The sequence below is a fragment of the Dipteris shenzhenensis genome, chromosome 15 (assembly GCF_047967505.1).
Source record: "Dipteris shenzhenensis isolate YYH24624 ecotype China chromosome 15, Dip_SZ_1.0, whole genome shotgun sequence".
NCBI classification, from domain to species: domain Eukaryota; kingdom Viridiplantae; phylum Streptophyta; class Polypodiopsida; order Gleicheniales; family Dipteridaceae; genus Dipteris; species Dipteris shenzhenensis.
In genome coordinates this window covers 19,636,590-19,653,605 of record NC_141610.1, presented here as the reverse complement: position 1 = coordinate 19,653,605, position 17,016 = coordinate 19,636,590, and the positions used below count along the sequence as shown (strand labels likewise).

The 17,016-nt window shown below is 43.7% G+C and overlaps 2 pseudogenes; one reads left to right on the top strand and one right to left on the bottom strand.

Annotated features, from left to right (window-relative positions):
* Positions 1 to 10,355: 10,355 nt before the first annotated feature.
* On the bottom strand, positions 10,356 to 10,507 carry LOC147893516 (5.8S ribosomal RNA; annotated as a pseudogene).
* A 246-nt stretch (positions 10,508 to 10,753) lies between these two features.
* Positions 10,754 to 12,492, top strand: LOC147893515 (25S ribosomal RNA; annotated as a pseudogene).
* The last annotated feature ends 4,524 nt before the right edge of the window (positions 12,493 to 17,016 follow it).

Genomic DNA, 17,016 nt, shown 5'->3' with positions numbered 1-17,016 from the left:
CATCCTGATCTTCAAGTGCATGCAATTCATCTTCCACCCTTGTCATCAAGCTTAGCCCCATCCTCCATGCTCCATACCCACAAGACAGTGGCTCTTCAATGCACGATCTCATTTTGCAATGGTAGAGGTTTTTCCATATAACCTAAAGTGCCCACATATATATGAATTGGACACTCATCACGTATATTTGATAATTTTGTATGGATCATGTAGACACAGTGGTAAGGATCTATATGGCATAACTCCTCATAGTTTCCTCTCGATAACACGCTTGAGAATATGTGTCTTGATAATTAGGCAACACTTCATCATATTCAAGGTAATGTTGACTTCAACCTATATATGCACTTGCTTTAAAATGATAAGTAAATTTAATTATTTTTCATAGCACGGCTATATCGTTTACCATTTTGGTTGCTTGTTCACCATTTATTTTTTCTACAAGGAGATGAAATAATTTTAGGAACTTAATGTTACATTATCATTTTCAAGAATCTTGGTTGACAATGAATCATACATGTAGGCTAAGGGAAGTGTGGCAAGAGTTTGCGGCTGACATACTTAAACATAGGTGCAATCTGGAAATTTTAATAGGGAAATTTTGACAATATAACCAATTTGGTTATACTTTTAGTTAAATCAATGGTAATTCAAAAGAAATCTTTTAGAATTATATTGCCAATTCACCCAACAAAATGTTAAAAAATATTGTTGAAACACACCCTATTTGTACTAGTGCTATTCACACATGGCTCAAGCCCATGAAGGTTTCTATAATCCTATCCCATTATTAATGTGTAAAACCATATACAAACATATGTATATGAGTGAAGCATACTTGTATATTGGTGAGTGATGAAGGTGAATAGGGGGATGTTCATATTTTGGAGTAATTTGAGAATTGAGGGGGATGTTCATATTTTGGAGTAAGTTGAGAATTGTGAAGGTCCTTTGTAGGTCTCATCTTGTCTTTAATACCACAATAGATTTTTTATGCTAACTTTTGAAGGATTAAACTTCCTCTTTTAATTAAAACTAAAGAGGGCCAATTTGATTTATTTTACAAGATGCACTCCTAAATCTATTAACACATTTGTGGGTTGTAGTTAGAAATATTGAAATGGAAGTAAATCTTTATACTTTTAGGTAGTGAAGTGATACTATCGCTTTGTCAATGTCCACGTCTTTTGTAAAATTTGGCTAGTTAAGTGAATCCATGTATTTGTGGGGGTTTGCAAACATTAACTTAAGACTAAGTTTCTTTTCAACTAGAATTGTACCTTAGAGATTATTCTAGCTTAGTTTCTAGATTGGATAGGAATCTCTATGATTTGTTTGGTGGTCTTTGGGAGCTTATTTGTAGTATATAACAATTGGGATTGTTAGCCCATAAGGGCCATTGATTAGTATGCCCATTTAGTTTTCATGGGTGAACAAACCTTTTGGGTGATGTTGACAAGAGGCATAAAATAAGGAAATATCATGATTCTTTGTTTTGGAAAGACATGTACTATTGCAAACTAAACCGGTTATGAGATTAGATTTAGATGATACAAACCAGTTTTTTCTTTTTTTTGAAACAAAAATGCCGACTCGTTTCCAGTTGTCTCCCAACCTAATCCCCGTTATCAGATGTGCTCTCCTTATGGCCAACTTCACCTTACACCACAAAGACCTAGTGGCCGGGCACCGCCATAACAGATGCAATACATGCTCCACCGCTTTCCCGCTAAGGGGCCACAGCGGATTGACCATGAATCTCTTCATGAGCTTTGCCCTCAAAGGCAACCAATTATGTAGGAGCTTCTACAATAGGAAACAGCATTGTCTCACTCTACAGTCTTTCCAAATGCTCTTACATATATGTATAAGCTAGTTTCAAACTTCATGCAAAACTAACGTACCATATAGCCAAGCAGGTACCTTTAACTAGCATCATCAATCGAGCTAGATGTGGCACATGAGGATCACTAATTTACAGGCAGCACTGAGATCTAGGTAACAATGGCATTGTGATTTAATTACAACCTTCCCATTAACACCAACAACCTTCTCCTTACAGGCGACATCCTTCTCATTTGTACTAGTAGTCTTGTGTATCTAATCAAGACCAAACTAATTCTTCCAAAGGAATAGTTGATCCTCTAGTACCGTGCTCATGTGGCCTGCTTCAATTGTACATTGCTTTAAAGTCTATAAGTTATGTCAAGCTAGATCCAAAATTCAAGTGGTTGCTCCATACAAACCTCATCCTTGAGGTCTCCATTTAAGAATATTGACTTCACATCCATCTAGATCATGTCAATGCGTATCCTCTTAGCAAAAATTTTTGAGACTATACTCTCTAACTTAAAAATATGGCCTAAGCAATTTAAAAGGCCTACAGATTTTAGATTAGCTAGCTAAAAGAAGTAACATTTAGGACTAACATGACTCAGGCAATTGGTTGTCAAGTGAAAGTGAGTCAATCCTATATGAGAAGCTTGCCACCATTAACAAAATATAAGAAAGAGAGAGTTTAAGTAAAGAAGTCTAATTGATATTATTTTGGCACAATAACATGAAATTTTCTCCAAACAAGGATCTATAGGCTATGGAGGTGACACAAGTAGTATGATTAGCACATGATAGATATGCTTTACACAATGCACGTTGGCCCTCCACTGCTATCTATTGCTATCTTTTTTTCCTCCAAACACATTATGATGGTATCTTTTCATTTGTATACTTGTGGACTTAAAGAGGAGAGAGAGAGAGAGAATATTATTTTGCATGTGCAAAGTCCGCTACTAGGAACATGAGCTTTCCATGCTATGGACCGAAGACAAATCCTTGCTCTGATACCACTGTGCAACGAGAAACACTCGCGGAACCTACAAGTCCTTGAAAGCATAGCCAAAACGCTATACAAAAATATGCACAAACTTTCAAAACTCACAAACAGAATAGACTGAACAAGCATGCTATGTGCAATCTCCCCCCATAGGAGTGGTGCTCTCCTTCCACCTCCTCTGTATTTGATTATTGAATAGCCTCCAAGAAAAAATTTATGCAAGCTCCATGTATATACCTGAAGCATAGAATAACCTTGCAATTAAATTATTTATCAAACTTTTAGTATTTCAATTGTCAAATCAATAAATCACAAATGGATGGTGCACACATGCCATCAAATGGTGCAGCTCATGCCACAATACATAAAATTGCATGGATGGCGCACACATGCCTCACATACCATCATCGTGTAAGTGGTGCACACAATTCCACACACTCATACAGTTGTAGTAGCTTTATATCCAGCCATGTAGGAGCACACATGCATCACTAAGAACAATGAGAACACATGGGTCAGTTGCATGACAAAAATTTTGGATCTCACTCAACTAAATGCTGAAGGATTAAATTAATGGGATAATCCCAATTCTTGTAACACATTTGATGGAATGAACAATTCAAAAACCTTCTATGGTACAACAATCTTCCAACTTTTACAAACAACCTTAGAGCTCGCTCATAGAAAAATATGTTAAGTAACTCGAAAGGATAGAATTTTGAAGATGGCATAATCATTATGATAAACTTTTCGGGTAAGCATTTTATTGGGAAATTTAGCACCCCACCAAACCTCATTGTGAATGCATTTTACAAATAACTCTATTTTTGTATCTTAGAGTTGAATCCCATTTCAACCAAGCCTACATATGTATGATGCCTATGTAATGGGGTGACCCTATTAGTAGGGATACTTATTAAAGGTGTGATCTTGATGTCAGTTCAATCTTGTTCTAGTGTGGTTGTATAGATATTTTTGATTGAGTATCTTTGCTTTTTACTTTATCTTGATCAAAGTTATGGATCAAAGGATAAAACTGAAATGAGCATTCTAGCCTCAGTAGCTAATTAGCAATGTCAACCCCAATCAAAGGATTCAAATGGAAGATCAGAATCCAAGGGATACTCCCACATGTTGAGTATCTAATGGTTGCATCCAATGCTTCTAATTAGACATGTGAAGAGGTACCCTCTTAATGAGTTCAACCTCTAGGTATCCACATTGTCCTCTCCATGTACAAAGGAGGGATGTGACCCAACCAACATGGTTCACAAAGAGGAATGAGGATCATCTGATTTGTTGGAAAATCTAATAGACCCCCTTCCAACGATTAACTTACCTACCATCATTGGAAGGAACTATTGATGTCCTTCCAACGATTAACTAATGGACCCCCTTCCAACGATTAACTTACCTACCATCATTACAAGGACCTATTGATGTCCTTCCAATGATTAACTGATAGACCCCCTTCCAACGATTAACTTACCTACCATCATTGGAAGGACCTTTTGATGTCCTTGCTAAAGGAAACGTGGATGCAAAGTCAAGAATCATCACACCAAAAAGTTAAAATTGAGGGTCTACTTCTTCTATGGAGGATTTAAGATAGCCCTTTAGGTTCAATAAACAATCTAGAGACACGGGTCCAAAGTCATCAAGTTGGAATCCTATGAACACCTTAGGGGAGCCAATTCTTATTAAAGGTGGAGGCAAGTTTGGTAGCTTCAATTCACCTCCAATGCCAAAGACCTTTAGCATTCTTCTATAGCACCAACTTCCAAGGGTGAATTAAATTTTATTAGTAACACTATTTGCAAGCCTAGAATTTTTTTATTATGCTATCATTCTCTACATCCTTGGTGGTTCCATTGTATATTAAGTGCTTCCCCTTGCTTATAAGATCATCTACAATCAAGCACTCCTTCATTGACCACTATTTCTCAAATGCATGCACCTATATATGCTTGTCAGGGGTATCAAGTGGCCCAAATGTAATCAGCACTAGTTCCTTCAATGCAATTTAATCAATTATGTATTTGTGGTCCTCATCAAAGCCTAAATTACTACCCATTTTCAATATGCTTCTCATACATGCTATTTATCTCTTGCAACTAGTCTTGAAGCACCTAGGTTACTAGCTTGCATTCTGCCTTTGTTAATATAGCACAAGGATAATGGCTCTATTGCCAGTAAAAGTCCCATTACCACTGGTACAAGTACAATTACCAATTATAAAGGTAATGTTACCAATGGTACTAGAGACTATACCATTGTTTATAGTGATACTACTGACGGCTTAGTCTCCCCCATCTTGGTACTATTTCCTTTGTTAGTAGTAGTTCTTGCGCTATCAACAATAAATGCCTTTTTGGTGGTGATGATAAATTTTAATGTCTATCAATGGTACTAGCAAAAATTATCAACGGTGGTAGATTGTTGATTTCTCATGTTTTTGGATTGGGAAGGTATTTGTCATCATTACGTGTGTCATTTCATGAAAAAGATGGATAATGATTCATATAAAGGAGTAGGCTTATTGTCCATGTGTGAGCACTCCATAGGAGGCCCACATGCTGAGCATCTAGAAGGAACATGAAGGAATGTGGAGAATTATGGAAGAGTGTGGAGTTCAAAGAACATCCAGAAGGATTGAAGGACTTTTCCATGTAGAAAGTAGAATCCATGTTAGCTCCAACTCAACTTGGCTCCTTCTAGGATTTCACCATGTGGAAAATAGGATCCATGTTGGCTGGTTCCAACTCAACCAAGCTCTTGTCCTTTGCCTATAAATAAATAAATATATACAAATACATACATACATATATGTATGTATGTATTTGAATATATTTATTTCACTGGGACACATTTCAAAAGTTGCAAAACAAGACATGATTGTGACATATTGACTTTATGCAATTAATGGGGGAAAAGGAATCTATGAGTAGCAATTCTAACTGGGTGAAGGAGGGTAACAAATTATTAATTTAAAAATCCCTTTTCTTTGTACAACGAGTCTTCTACTACTTTGCCATCATATCCTTGTAGATCTTTCTTCCTTAATTCTCTTCTAGGATTCCTTCTATTTTCTTGTACTCCCTTATTAGAATTTCTTATCAGGGTCTCTCTCTCTCTCTCTCTTTCTCTCTCTCTCTCTCTCTCTCTCTCTCTCTCTCTCTATCTATCTATCTCTCTATCTATCTATCTATCTATCTCTCCCTTCTCTCTCTCTCTCTCTCTCTCTCTCTCTCGGGTGATGAGCCTATATAAGTTAGTCAGAGGCACAGTTCATGCCCCAGATGGTCTATCGACGGATTGGGTTGAGAGTATGATTGGAGTGAAGCAGGTTGCCCCCTCTCACCAACCCTTTTTGGGCTTCACATTGACAAGATCACTTCCTTCATGGATTGCCTAGGAGGCAGTGGATCATTACTGGCCGATCTCATGATACAGAAATTGCTATGCGCTGATGACATAGTCCTTAAGAGCTCCCCACCAAGACCCAATTCTACCATGACCACTTCCTGAGAGTCTCGAAGGAGGGATTCATCATCAGATCCTAATATCTCGAGGATAGAGGATTCTCACATACACTGAGGATTGCCATTAGACAGATGCAGGTTTCATCCCATCAGCTAAGGATTGAGACAGGGAGAGCAACACGTATACGCAGAGAGCAATAGATCTACATGCTATACACATTGGGAGTAATTGAGACGGAGGAGCATTTTCTCTGTGTATACCCAGCCTACTATGAGATCAGGGGATGAGACCACTCTCTCTATCAAGATGGGAGCATGTTCGGCCCACTATCACAATTGATCCACTTCCATGAACAGGTCTGCATTGGTCTGCATCTACTTGAGATGCATCGATATAGGGAGATTTTGCTACAACAAATCAGAGAGCAGTAGGTGGTGACCAGACCATAGGATACAGAGGCTAATCGGACACAACGGCATGTCACAAATTTTTATGCTTTTGAGTCAGCTCCAAGACATAGTGGGGTGGAGGAGGAGGAGCTCGTTGATATGTGGGTAGTCTAAATTGCCGAGAGAGGGATGTAGAGGCCACCCACGACACAGAGAGCAACTAGAGCATAGTCTATTGAGGTCCAACCTATCATAGCTTTCCTCAGAGGAGACCACTTGAGATGAGGGGTCACTCTGGACATAGCTCAGCGGGTTCAGAGATCAAGGAGACCACGTCCCCCTCCACAACCATAGCATGAGATAGCCCAATAGACACATATCCAAGACATCTTCACCGCTCATAAACAAGCCACCACAATGTCGTATTTTGATTTTTGAGTTCCAGCTTTCATCATATGTTTTGTATTTGATTTTTCTTGAGCTATTGAGCTCTTTATTTCAGCATAGTACTCAGTAAGGGCCTTAGTGCCACCTCTTTGCTCTAGCCCTTTGAGGCTTGTTTTAGTTTTCCTTTTGGTGTACTTTGCACTCTATCTCATCGGCCTACAAGGCCTCCCATGGACGTTAATCTCTCTCTCTCTCTCTCTCTCTCTCTCTCTCTCTCTCTCTCTCTCTCTCTCTCTCTCTCTCTCCCTATCTCAAAATGGATGCAAAGTGAACGTTATTATCATATTTGAAATAGATTAACTCATGACCTCTCTCTTGTGATTGAGTTGCTGGTCATGATTTAGAGGTCATGATTTAATCTATTTCAAATATGATAATAACGTTCACTTTGCATCCATTTTCAAATAGATTAACTCATGACCTCTCAAGAGAGAGGTCATGAGTTAATCTATTTCATATATGATACTAGCGTTCACTTTGCATCCATTTTGAGATAGGGAGAGAGAGAGAGAGAGAGAGAGAGAGAGAGAGAGAGAGAGAGAGATAAGAGAGAGAGAGAGACGGAGAGAGAAAGAGAGAGAGATGATGCAACTTCACAGATCACATCCACCATAGCCTCTTGACACATGGTAGAGACTTCCGTAGCCTCTTGACATGTGGTAGCCACTTCTATCGATAGTCCAGATCTAGTCCACATCAACTACCACATTAGCTCACTTATCACATAGGCAATGCTAGTTCACCATAACACATCATCAATGACATATGGCATTGCCAGGTCAAAATGCCACATCAACCTACCTCATTATCTATGCCATATCAGGACCATGGTCGCCCTCCAAACTTAAGATAGAGCAACCATAGTTAGTCCAACTATACTCAATTATAACCACAATTAGTGAACCCATGATTATGGTGCCACATCACCTTAAGAATATGCTAAATGGATACGTTTCAGTACAAATTGCTACCATTAGGCATGCATCTTTTCGCAATTCTTACCGTGCATATTGCATTGGTGTTAAAAATATGCATTGGTATTCTTCTAGAACATGTGTGTGTGTCTAATAGATATGATACTTTTTGTAGGCATCAATGACAATAAGATCATTGTTCTTGTAAATCTTTTTGTGGATTGTTTGCATGGTTGGGAATGCATATTCCCACAATTCTTACGATGCATCTACATGAGTGTTACAAATATGGATTGGTGTTTGATGCTCATGGTACTTTGCACAGGCATAATGAGAGCAATATCCTTGTTCTTGCAAACTTTGATTGAATGAGTGGTTGGGCACCTGTATTTCCACAGTTCTTACCATGCATTGTGCATGACTCTGAAAGTATGCATCAGTGTGCTTCTAGCATATGTGCATGTGTCTCATGTGTATGATACTTTGCACAATTCTTAATGAGAGTAAAGTCATTGTGATTGAAAAGTTTTATGTAGATTGAGTATCATTTGCATGGTTGGGCATGCGTATTTCCAAAATTCTTACCACGCATCATGCATGAGTATTAAAAATATGCATCAGTGTGCTTTTGGCATATGTGTGTGTGTGCTATATGGGTATGATATCATGTGTAGGCCTTCGTGAGAGTAATATTCTTATGCTTGCAAATTTTTTTGTGGTTCAAATATCATTTTCATGGTCGGGCATGCATATTTCCACATGATCCATCGTGCATGAGTGATAAAAATATGCATCAATGTAATTCTAGCATACGTATGTGTGTTCAATGGTATGATACATTGTATGGGCCTTAAATGGATTAATATACTTGTGCTTGAAAACTTTGATGTGGATCGGTTATTATTCATATGGTCGGCATGCATATTTCTACAATTCTTATCATGCATCATGCATGAGTATTAAAAATATGCATCAATGTGCTTCTAGCATATATATGTGTGTTCGATGGGTATGATACTTTTTGTATGCCTGAATGATAGTAATATGCTTGTTCTTGCACAGTTCTATGTGAATCAGATATTATTTTCATGGTTGGTCATGCATATTTTCACAATTCTTACCATGCATCTTGCATGAATGCTAAATATATGTATTGGTGTGCTTCTAGCATGTGTGTGTGTGTGTGTGGAAGATTTTACACCACCCCTTTGCATAGTGAAAAGACAAAAGAGCAAAGCTAGACGATGAAATAGGACTAATTGCATTAACGGAAAAGTTTGTACAAGTCGGTGAATCCCTGTTTATAAAGGAGACTAGCAGTGGGCCCTTTTGTAGAAATGACTTTGTGGAAACTGTATAGAAGTTGAGCTTGGATAGGTCCTGGCAAGCATCACTTTTATTGAAGAGGAGAGTCTGCCTACTTGCCACCATCCAACAAGAAAACATGATAAGAACCAGGTTAACTTAAGTTGGGAAGACAGGTATCATAAACCCTCCTCCCTTGTTATCAGGGTCACAATAAACAAGAAGCTTAGCCTTAAACTCAACCAACATGATGTAAAAAAATAAATAAATAAAGTAAAAAAGATGGGTTTGTTTCAAGTGTAGATTAGGTAGAGTGTATTTGGAAAAAGGTCTAAGATGAGTGGTTCGGTGAGGAACTATGTATAAAAAGCATATTTTAATTATACACATTGAGAAAAATAGAGGGTTAGCACAATTACTTGGGGTGATCAATAAAGAAAAAATTATATAAATAAATGGGGATAAATAAAAGGGGAGAACGAGGTGACCACAATTCAGAGGGTGGGTGGTGGTGCATGGCCGTTCTTAGTTGGTGGAGCGATTTGTTTGGTTAATTTCTCGACGGGGCTCTCACCCTCTCTGGCGCCCCCAAGGGACCTCGGCTCTATCTGTCACAGAGGACGCCTCTCCAGACTACAATTCGCGTGGCAGGGCCATGTGATTCCCAAGTTGGGCTTTTTCCTTTTTGCTCGTCGCTACTGGGGAAATCCTCGTTAGTTTTTCTCCTCTACTTAGAGATATGCTTGAACTTGATGGCGGGTAGCCTTGCCTAATCCAAGGTCCATGTCACGAATGCAGGTCTGGAGACCCACGAGCCCATTTTCGTCTGCAATCGCACCATCACATGTCACTGCACCATGAACAATTGCCCCCCTCCCAAGGCTAACCACCCTCGTGACGAGACACTGCTCGATGTGATCGGTCCATTTCAATCGACCACAACGCCCACGTTGGGTGCACTGCTCTCTTTCTCTCTCTCGAAGGGGGCACATCAGTGAGGGCCGCGTGGATGGGCCATGGGTGCAAGTTGCATCCAAAAACTCAATGATTCGTAGAATTCTAGAATTCACATTACGTATCATATTTTGCTGTGTTCCTCATCATTGCGAGAGTCGAGATATCCATTGGTGAGAGTTGTTGCTTTGTGTGTCATGACCTCTTGGAGGGAGGAGGTTCGGCATGTTTCTTCGGTGCCTCGTGCTCCCAGGGGAGTGGAAGGTTTAGCATGCAGCCCCATGCCGGGGGCAAGGAGGAGTGGAGCGGCCATGGCGATGTTGAGCAAGGAGGGAGGGACTCCCTTCCCGTCTCGTTGCCATGCAACCATTGACCGGTTGTCGCTTGGCTCATGCGAGGGGCGGGGCATTCGCAGCCATGCCTCTTGGCAGAGCCCCTTGCATCGACGTTCCAGGGCCATGAAGAGGATCCTTTGCGTAACTAGTTAGCAGGCTGAGGTCTCATTCGTTAACTCAGACCCTGTCACTCCACAAGGCATCGTCGGTGAGTCAGGCTATTTGGGAAGGTTGCCCTAAGCAAGTGCTATGTTCCATCCAAGGCTAAATACATGCGAGAGATCGATAGAGCTAACAAGTACCGCAAGGGAAAGGTTAAAGGGACTTTGAAAAGAGAGTTGAAGAGTGCTTGAAATTGTTGGGAGGGAAGCGAATGGAGGCCGTGGGCACACTCGATCAAATGTGAAATGGCACAAGCTATTTTGTCGCTCGACGTGAGGCACTGGTTAGTGTGGGCTGACCCGACAGGACAAGAGCAGACTCTCGAAGACCCGCCTATGCCATCGCGTGTGCCGAGGAACAAAGTGTGCGCACTCGTGGTGGGCTTTTTGCACCTATGTACTCAGGACACTGGCGCTCTGGGCTTTCCATCCAACCTGTTTTGAAACACGAACCAAGGAGTCTAACACATATGTGAGCCGATGGGTGGCAAACCCATAGAGGTGCAAGGAATTTGACAGGTGAGATCTCCCCCCGAGGGGTGCACCATCAACCGACCATGATCTTCTGTGAAAGGCTTGAGTGTGAGTATACCTACTAGGACCCGAAAGATGGTGAACTATGCCTGAGCAGGGTGAAGCCAAATGAAATTGGTGGAGGCTGGTAGTGACACTGACATGCAAATCGTTCAATCAAACTTGGGTATAGGGGTGAAAGACTAATCGAACCATCTATGGTTTCCTCCGAAGTTTCCCTCAGGATAGCTGGAGCTCCTCGCAATTTTATCAGGTAAAGTGAATAATCGATTAAAGGCATCAGGGTGGTAACACCCTTGACCTATTCTCAAACTTTATATAGGTGAGCGGCCAGGGTTTCTTTGTTGAACCCCGGTGTGGAATGCAAGCTCTAAGTGGGCCATTTTTGGTAAGCAGAATTGGCGATGTGGGATGAACCAAAAGTTGAGCTACGGTGCCAAAGTGCACGCTAACCTAGATCCCACAAAGGGTGTTGATTGATTAAGACAGCAGGATAGTGGTCGTGGAAGTCAAAATATGCTAAGGAGTGTGTAACAACTCACTCGCTGAATCAAATAGCCCTCATAATGGATGGGACTGAAGCATGACCTACACTCGGCCATCAAGGCAAGTGTGAGGCCCTGGTGACTAGGAGGGCACGGGGGTCGTGGCGGAGCTCCGAGCATGAGCCCGAGTGAAATGGCCCTCAGTGCAGATCTTGGTGGTAGTAGCAAATATTCAAATGAGAACTTTGAAGACCGAAGTGGAGAAAGGTTCCATGTGAACAACAATTGGACATGGGTTAATTGATCCTAAGAGATGGGACAGTCTTGTGTCAAGGGTGTAATGTGCACCGCACATGGAAAGGGAATCGGGTCAATATTCTCGAGCCGAGATGTGGCAATGGCTGATAATGTGACCGAATCCGAAGATGTCAATGGGGGCCCTTAGAAGAGTTCTCTTTTCTTTTTAACGGCTTGCCCACCTTGGAATTGAATCACCCGAAGGTAGGGTCTAGCAGTTGGTAAAGCATCGAACGTCTCATGGCATCCAGTGCGCCCCTAACGGTGGCCCGTGAAAATACAGAGGAGCGATTATTGACTGCGCTTGATCGTACTCATAGCCGCATCACGTCTCCAAGGTGAACAGCCTCTGGTTGATTAGGAAATGTAGGGATGTCGACAAAATGGATCTGTAACTTCGGGAAAAGGATTGGCTCTGAGGGCTCAATCTAGGGGTCTGCAATTTGACCTCGAAGGCTGTCAGGGGGGCTCTTCTCGTCATCTCAACCCCGAACCACTCATCCCATCGTATCATTCCCCCACCCCCCATCTAGTCGTTTGGCCTCCCAAATCGGTTGTCTAGTCATTTCGCCCCCCACCCCTCATCCCGTTGTCTCAACCCCCCACCGTTGTCTAGCTGTTTGGCCCCCCAAGCCAATCGTCTTGTCGTTTTGCCCCCCACCCCTCATCCTGTTGTCTTGGCCCCCCACCCCCCTCTAGTCATTTTCCCCCCCACATCAATCATCTCGTCATTTCTCCCCCCACTCCTCGTCCTATCGTCTCGGCCACCCACGGCCCTCTAGTCATTTGGCCCCCAAGCCGATCATCTCGTCATTTCGCCCCCCACCCCTTGTCCTGTCGTCTTGGCCCCCCACCCCCTCTAGTCATTTTCCCCCCCACATCGGTTGTCTCGATGTTTCGCCCCCCACCCTTGTCCCGTCGGCTCAGGCCCCGACCCCCCTCGTCATTTCCCCCCCCATGCCAGTCGTCTTGTTGTTTCTCCCCCCACCGCTTGTCTCGTCGTCTCGGCCCCCCAATGCCCTCTAGTCATTTGAACCCCCAAGCTGGTCATCTCGTTGTTTGTCCCCCCACCCCTCGTCCCCCCACCGCCCTCTAGTTCTTCCCCCCCCTTCGTCGATCATCTCATCATTTTTTCCCCCACCCCTCATCACATCGTCTCATCCCCCCACCGCCCTTTAGTCGTTTGGCTCCCCAAGTTGGTCGTCTTGTCGTTTCTCCCCCCCCCTCATCCGGTCATCTCGGCCCCCCACCACCCTCTAGTCATTTGGCCCCTGCTCGTCGTTTTGCCCCCCACCCCTCGTCTCGTCATCTCGGTCTCCTATCCCCCCTCTAGTCATTTGGCCCCCCATGCTAGTCGTCTCGTCGTTTTGGCCCCCACCACTCCTCTAGTTGTTCCCCCCCCCACTCCCCCCCCCCCCCCCCCCCCCGACCGTCTCATCATTTTGCCCCCCATGCCTTCTCTCGGCCCCCAACCCCCCTCTAGTTGTTTACCCCCCCAAGCTGATCATCTCATCGTTTCTCCCCCCCTCTATTCGTTTGGTTACCCCTACCAATCCTCTCGTCATTTCGCCCCCCACTCCTCATCTTGTGGTCTCAGCCCCCCTCTAGTCGTTTGGCCCACCTAGCCGACCGTCTCATCGTTTTGGCCCTTGCCCCTCCTCTAGCCATTTGCCTCCCCCGACGACCGTCTGATCGTTTTCACCCCCCATGCCTCCTCTTGGCCTCCAACCCCCCTCTAGTCGTTTGGCCCCCCTCTAGTCATTTTGTTGCCCCCATCGGTTGTCTCATCTTTTTGCCCCCCACCCCCCTCTAGTCATTTGGCCGACCAAGCTGGTGGTCTCGTCGTCTTGGCCCCACCCCTTGTCCTACCATCTCGGCTCCCCATGCCACCTCCATCTACTCGTTTGGGCCCCCTTGTCGTTCGTCTTGTTGTTTTGCTCCCCACCCATCGTCTCGTCATCTCAAGCATCGACCCCCCTCTAGTCATTCGAACTCCCACTACAGTCGTTTCATCATTCCACCCCCACCCCTCCTCGCATCGTCTTGGCCCCCCACCCCTATCTAGTCATTTGGCACCCCAAGCTGATCATCTTGTCATTTCAATCCCCACCCCTTGTCTTGTTAACTCGGCCCTTGACCCTCGTCTCATCATTTGGCTGCCCCCGTCGGTCGTCTCATCATTTTGCCCCCCACCCCTCGTCTCATCGTCTCGGCCCCCCACCCCCCTCTAGTTGTTGTGCCCCCCAAGCTGATCGTCTCGTAGATTCGACCTGCACCCCTCGTCCCATTGTCTTATAACTTTTCCATTGGTAAGGTGTTTCCAAGTAAGGGTTCATTTGCTGTGCATACTCCTTCCAGTCCCTCAGGGGACCATTCTAGAGGTGGTGGATTTGATTTTAAGGGAGCTGGCTTTGCAAGATACAATTTGACGATCCTTGTTTAGACTCGTTTGAATTCATTGAAGTGTTTAGCCTTGGCTTTTCTGCGTTTTCGTCCTTCAGCTTTCTTGCGGGATCTTCTGCTATTATTCAACTTTGGAGGTTCAACTTTTGGGAGCTCGATTGCCATTAGGGCATGCAGAATGGCTAAGTCATTATATCAAAGATTTGATCTTCAATTTCAGCATTCTCAGCCTCAGTTTCAAGGTCCCAAGGAAAATCTGAGTCATCATTGGTATGGGTACCTTCTTCAGGTTCATTATCCCACTTGAGGTCAGCCATAAAGAATGGCATCTCTAGATCGATTGGTTCTTCATGTGTGAGTGGAGGAGCTACCTGTAGCACCTTAGCATCTATCTGTGAGAAGATGGGGTCTAATGAATGGCAGTTGTCGATGGTTGCCAATGTTTGTATTCAGTTATTGACATTGCTTTGTGAATTGCCCGCTATGGCATGCTGTTGCAAGGGAGCTGATTTGCTTGAGATTGTCGTGGAAGATGTGTCATCCAATGCTCTAGGCACAATTGGTTTTATAGCTCCTGTTCCCACATTCACCCTGACTACGGTGTTGTGATTTTGGATTGTCAGTCTATCAGTTCCCCAGTCATGGAGGATTGATGCTTCCCATAACCAAGGATGTCCCAGTAAGATTTGATAGGATTTTTTGGGAAGATCCAAGATTGTGAATTGAAGGGAAAAGCGGACTCCTGCGACCTTTGTGGACAAGCCATTTACTATTCCCAAGGGATTAGCCCGTGAATCATTGGCAAGGCGTATGTTGAAATTAGCCTTTTGCATTAGTGGGAGACCCCATTCTTCGAAGAGCTCCTTTGATAGGACATTTACACATGCTCCACCATCCACTATGGCTTGGACTTCATTATATGCCTTGTGGATCAAAGGCACAGTAATGTTGTATATGTCCTCTCTCTCACCCATCCACATAGGGATATCTTCGATGTCGTTCATAGGTGGAGAGGGATTTACAAGTTCAATCCATCCTTAGAAACTCTCCCAGAGATTGGGACAATTCTGTAGGAGGATTCCGATAGGAATCGACACAAGGCAACTCAGGATGCTAGAGAGTATAGCTCCTTCAAGTTGACATGGCGGGACATTATGTTGTGGAGTCTGTTGTTGGAATAGAGGCTCGAGTACAGTATCAATACTTTGTGGGTCCAAGTCATGGATTGGGTCTTGAGCTTGTTTCTCAGCCTCAAATTGAGCTTGTTCCTTTTGTACCCATTGTTGAAGTGCCTGAAAACGAGCCTTCTCCACCTTTGCATTTGGGTATGGAGCTTCTTTTATTTGAGGCTTGGGAGTTGATGTGGATGAGCTCAGCTGCTCATTGCTTAGTGGAGGTGGAGGCGCTTGTGCTCTCTTTTTAAGAAGTTGCTTTGGTTGGATTGGAATGTTAGGGTCCTTGGTGGCCTCTTTCTATTGTCATGTAATTACATTCACAGGTTGTGATATTACACTTGCCGGACCCAGACTTTGACGGTCCACCCCCATGATGCCGATTGGGACGTCAGGCTTAACCTCTGTTTGTTGTGGAACCTTATTTTTCATGGGACAATCCATACATGCATTTCCTATGCCACAATCTCTACAGAGTGGTTGGAAAGTAGCGGGGCTACCATGATGAGGGCACTTTGCGATTTGGTGATTTTCTCCACAACCGTATCACTTGATTGGTGCTCGATATGTGTTGGGACGTACTCTCGACATACTTGATTTGCATAAATTGGTATTAGACCCTCTGCACCTTCTGCATAGTATACTGGGTACTATGTTTCATATTGTTTTGTTTGGAGGGTTAGAGTTGTGTTAGTGTTATGGGGACCATCGTGGTAATAATGTGCCTAATATTGTCCTATGTGTGTAGGGAAATGTGCCAGTGCAGATGGATTATCAATCGGAGGTCAGGGCGTAAAGATACGAGCGAATTAGTGCGAAACGAGGCCTGCATGGGGGCACGAATGAGTGAGTGCTAGGGATGCCAAAATGGTGTGCATGTAAGAAAATAGTACGCAGCGGAAGATAACAACAAAACGCAAGTACACGATGGAAAGCTGGAGAGAATACAAAAATTCTGATATACCAAACTGCTGATACAGCTGATGGTTGGCTGTCCACCCGTGCGCTCTACAGACAGAGCTTCGATGGTGATCTAGACAGATGCTGGACGGAGGACTATGAGCGTGAAGAACTGGTGATATGATGATAGGGGGTGGCCACTTATATAGTGTAAGTGGTTGACGGTCGGCCTTGTAATAGGCAGTCGGCCTAATAGACAGTCGGCCTGGAAGACCAACCGACCCTTCAGAAAACATGCCGTCGGGCAGATGAAGGATCGCGCATAGATCATACCGCTGCCGCTGGGGGCTTTTGCCCCCAGACCCCCACCGGGGGCTGCGCCCCCCGGACCCCCTGCTATCGGG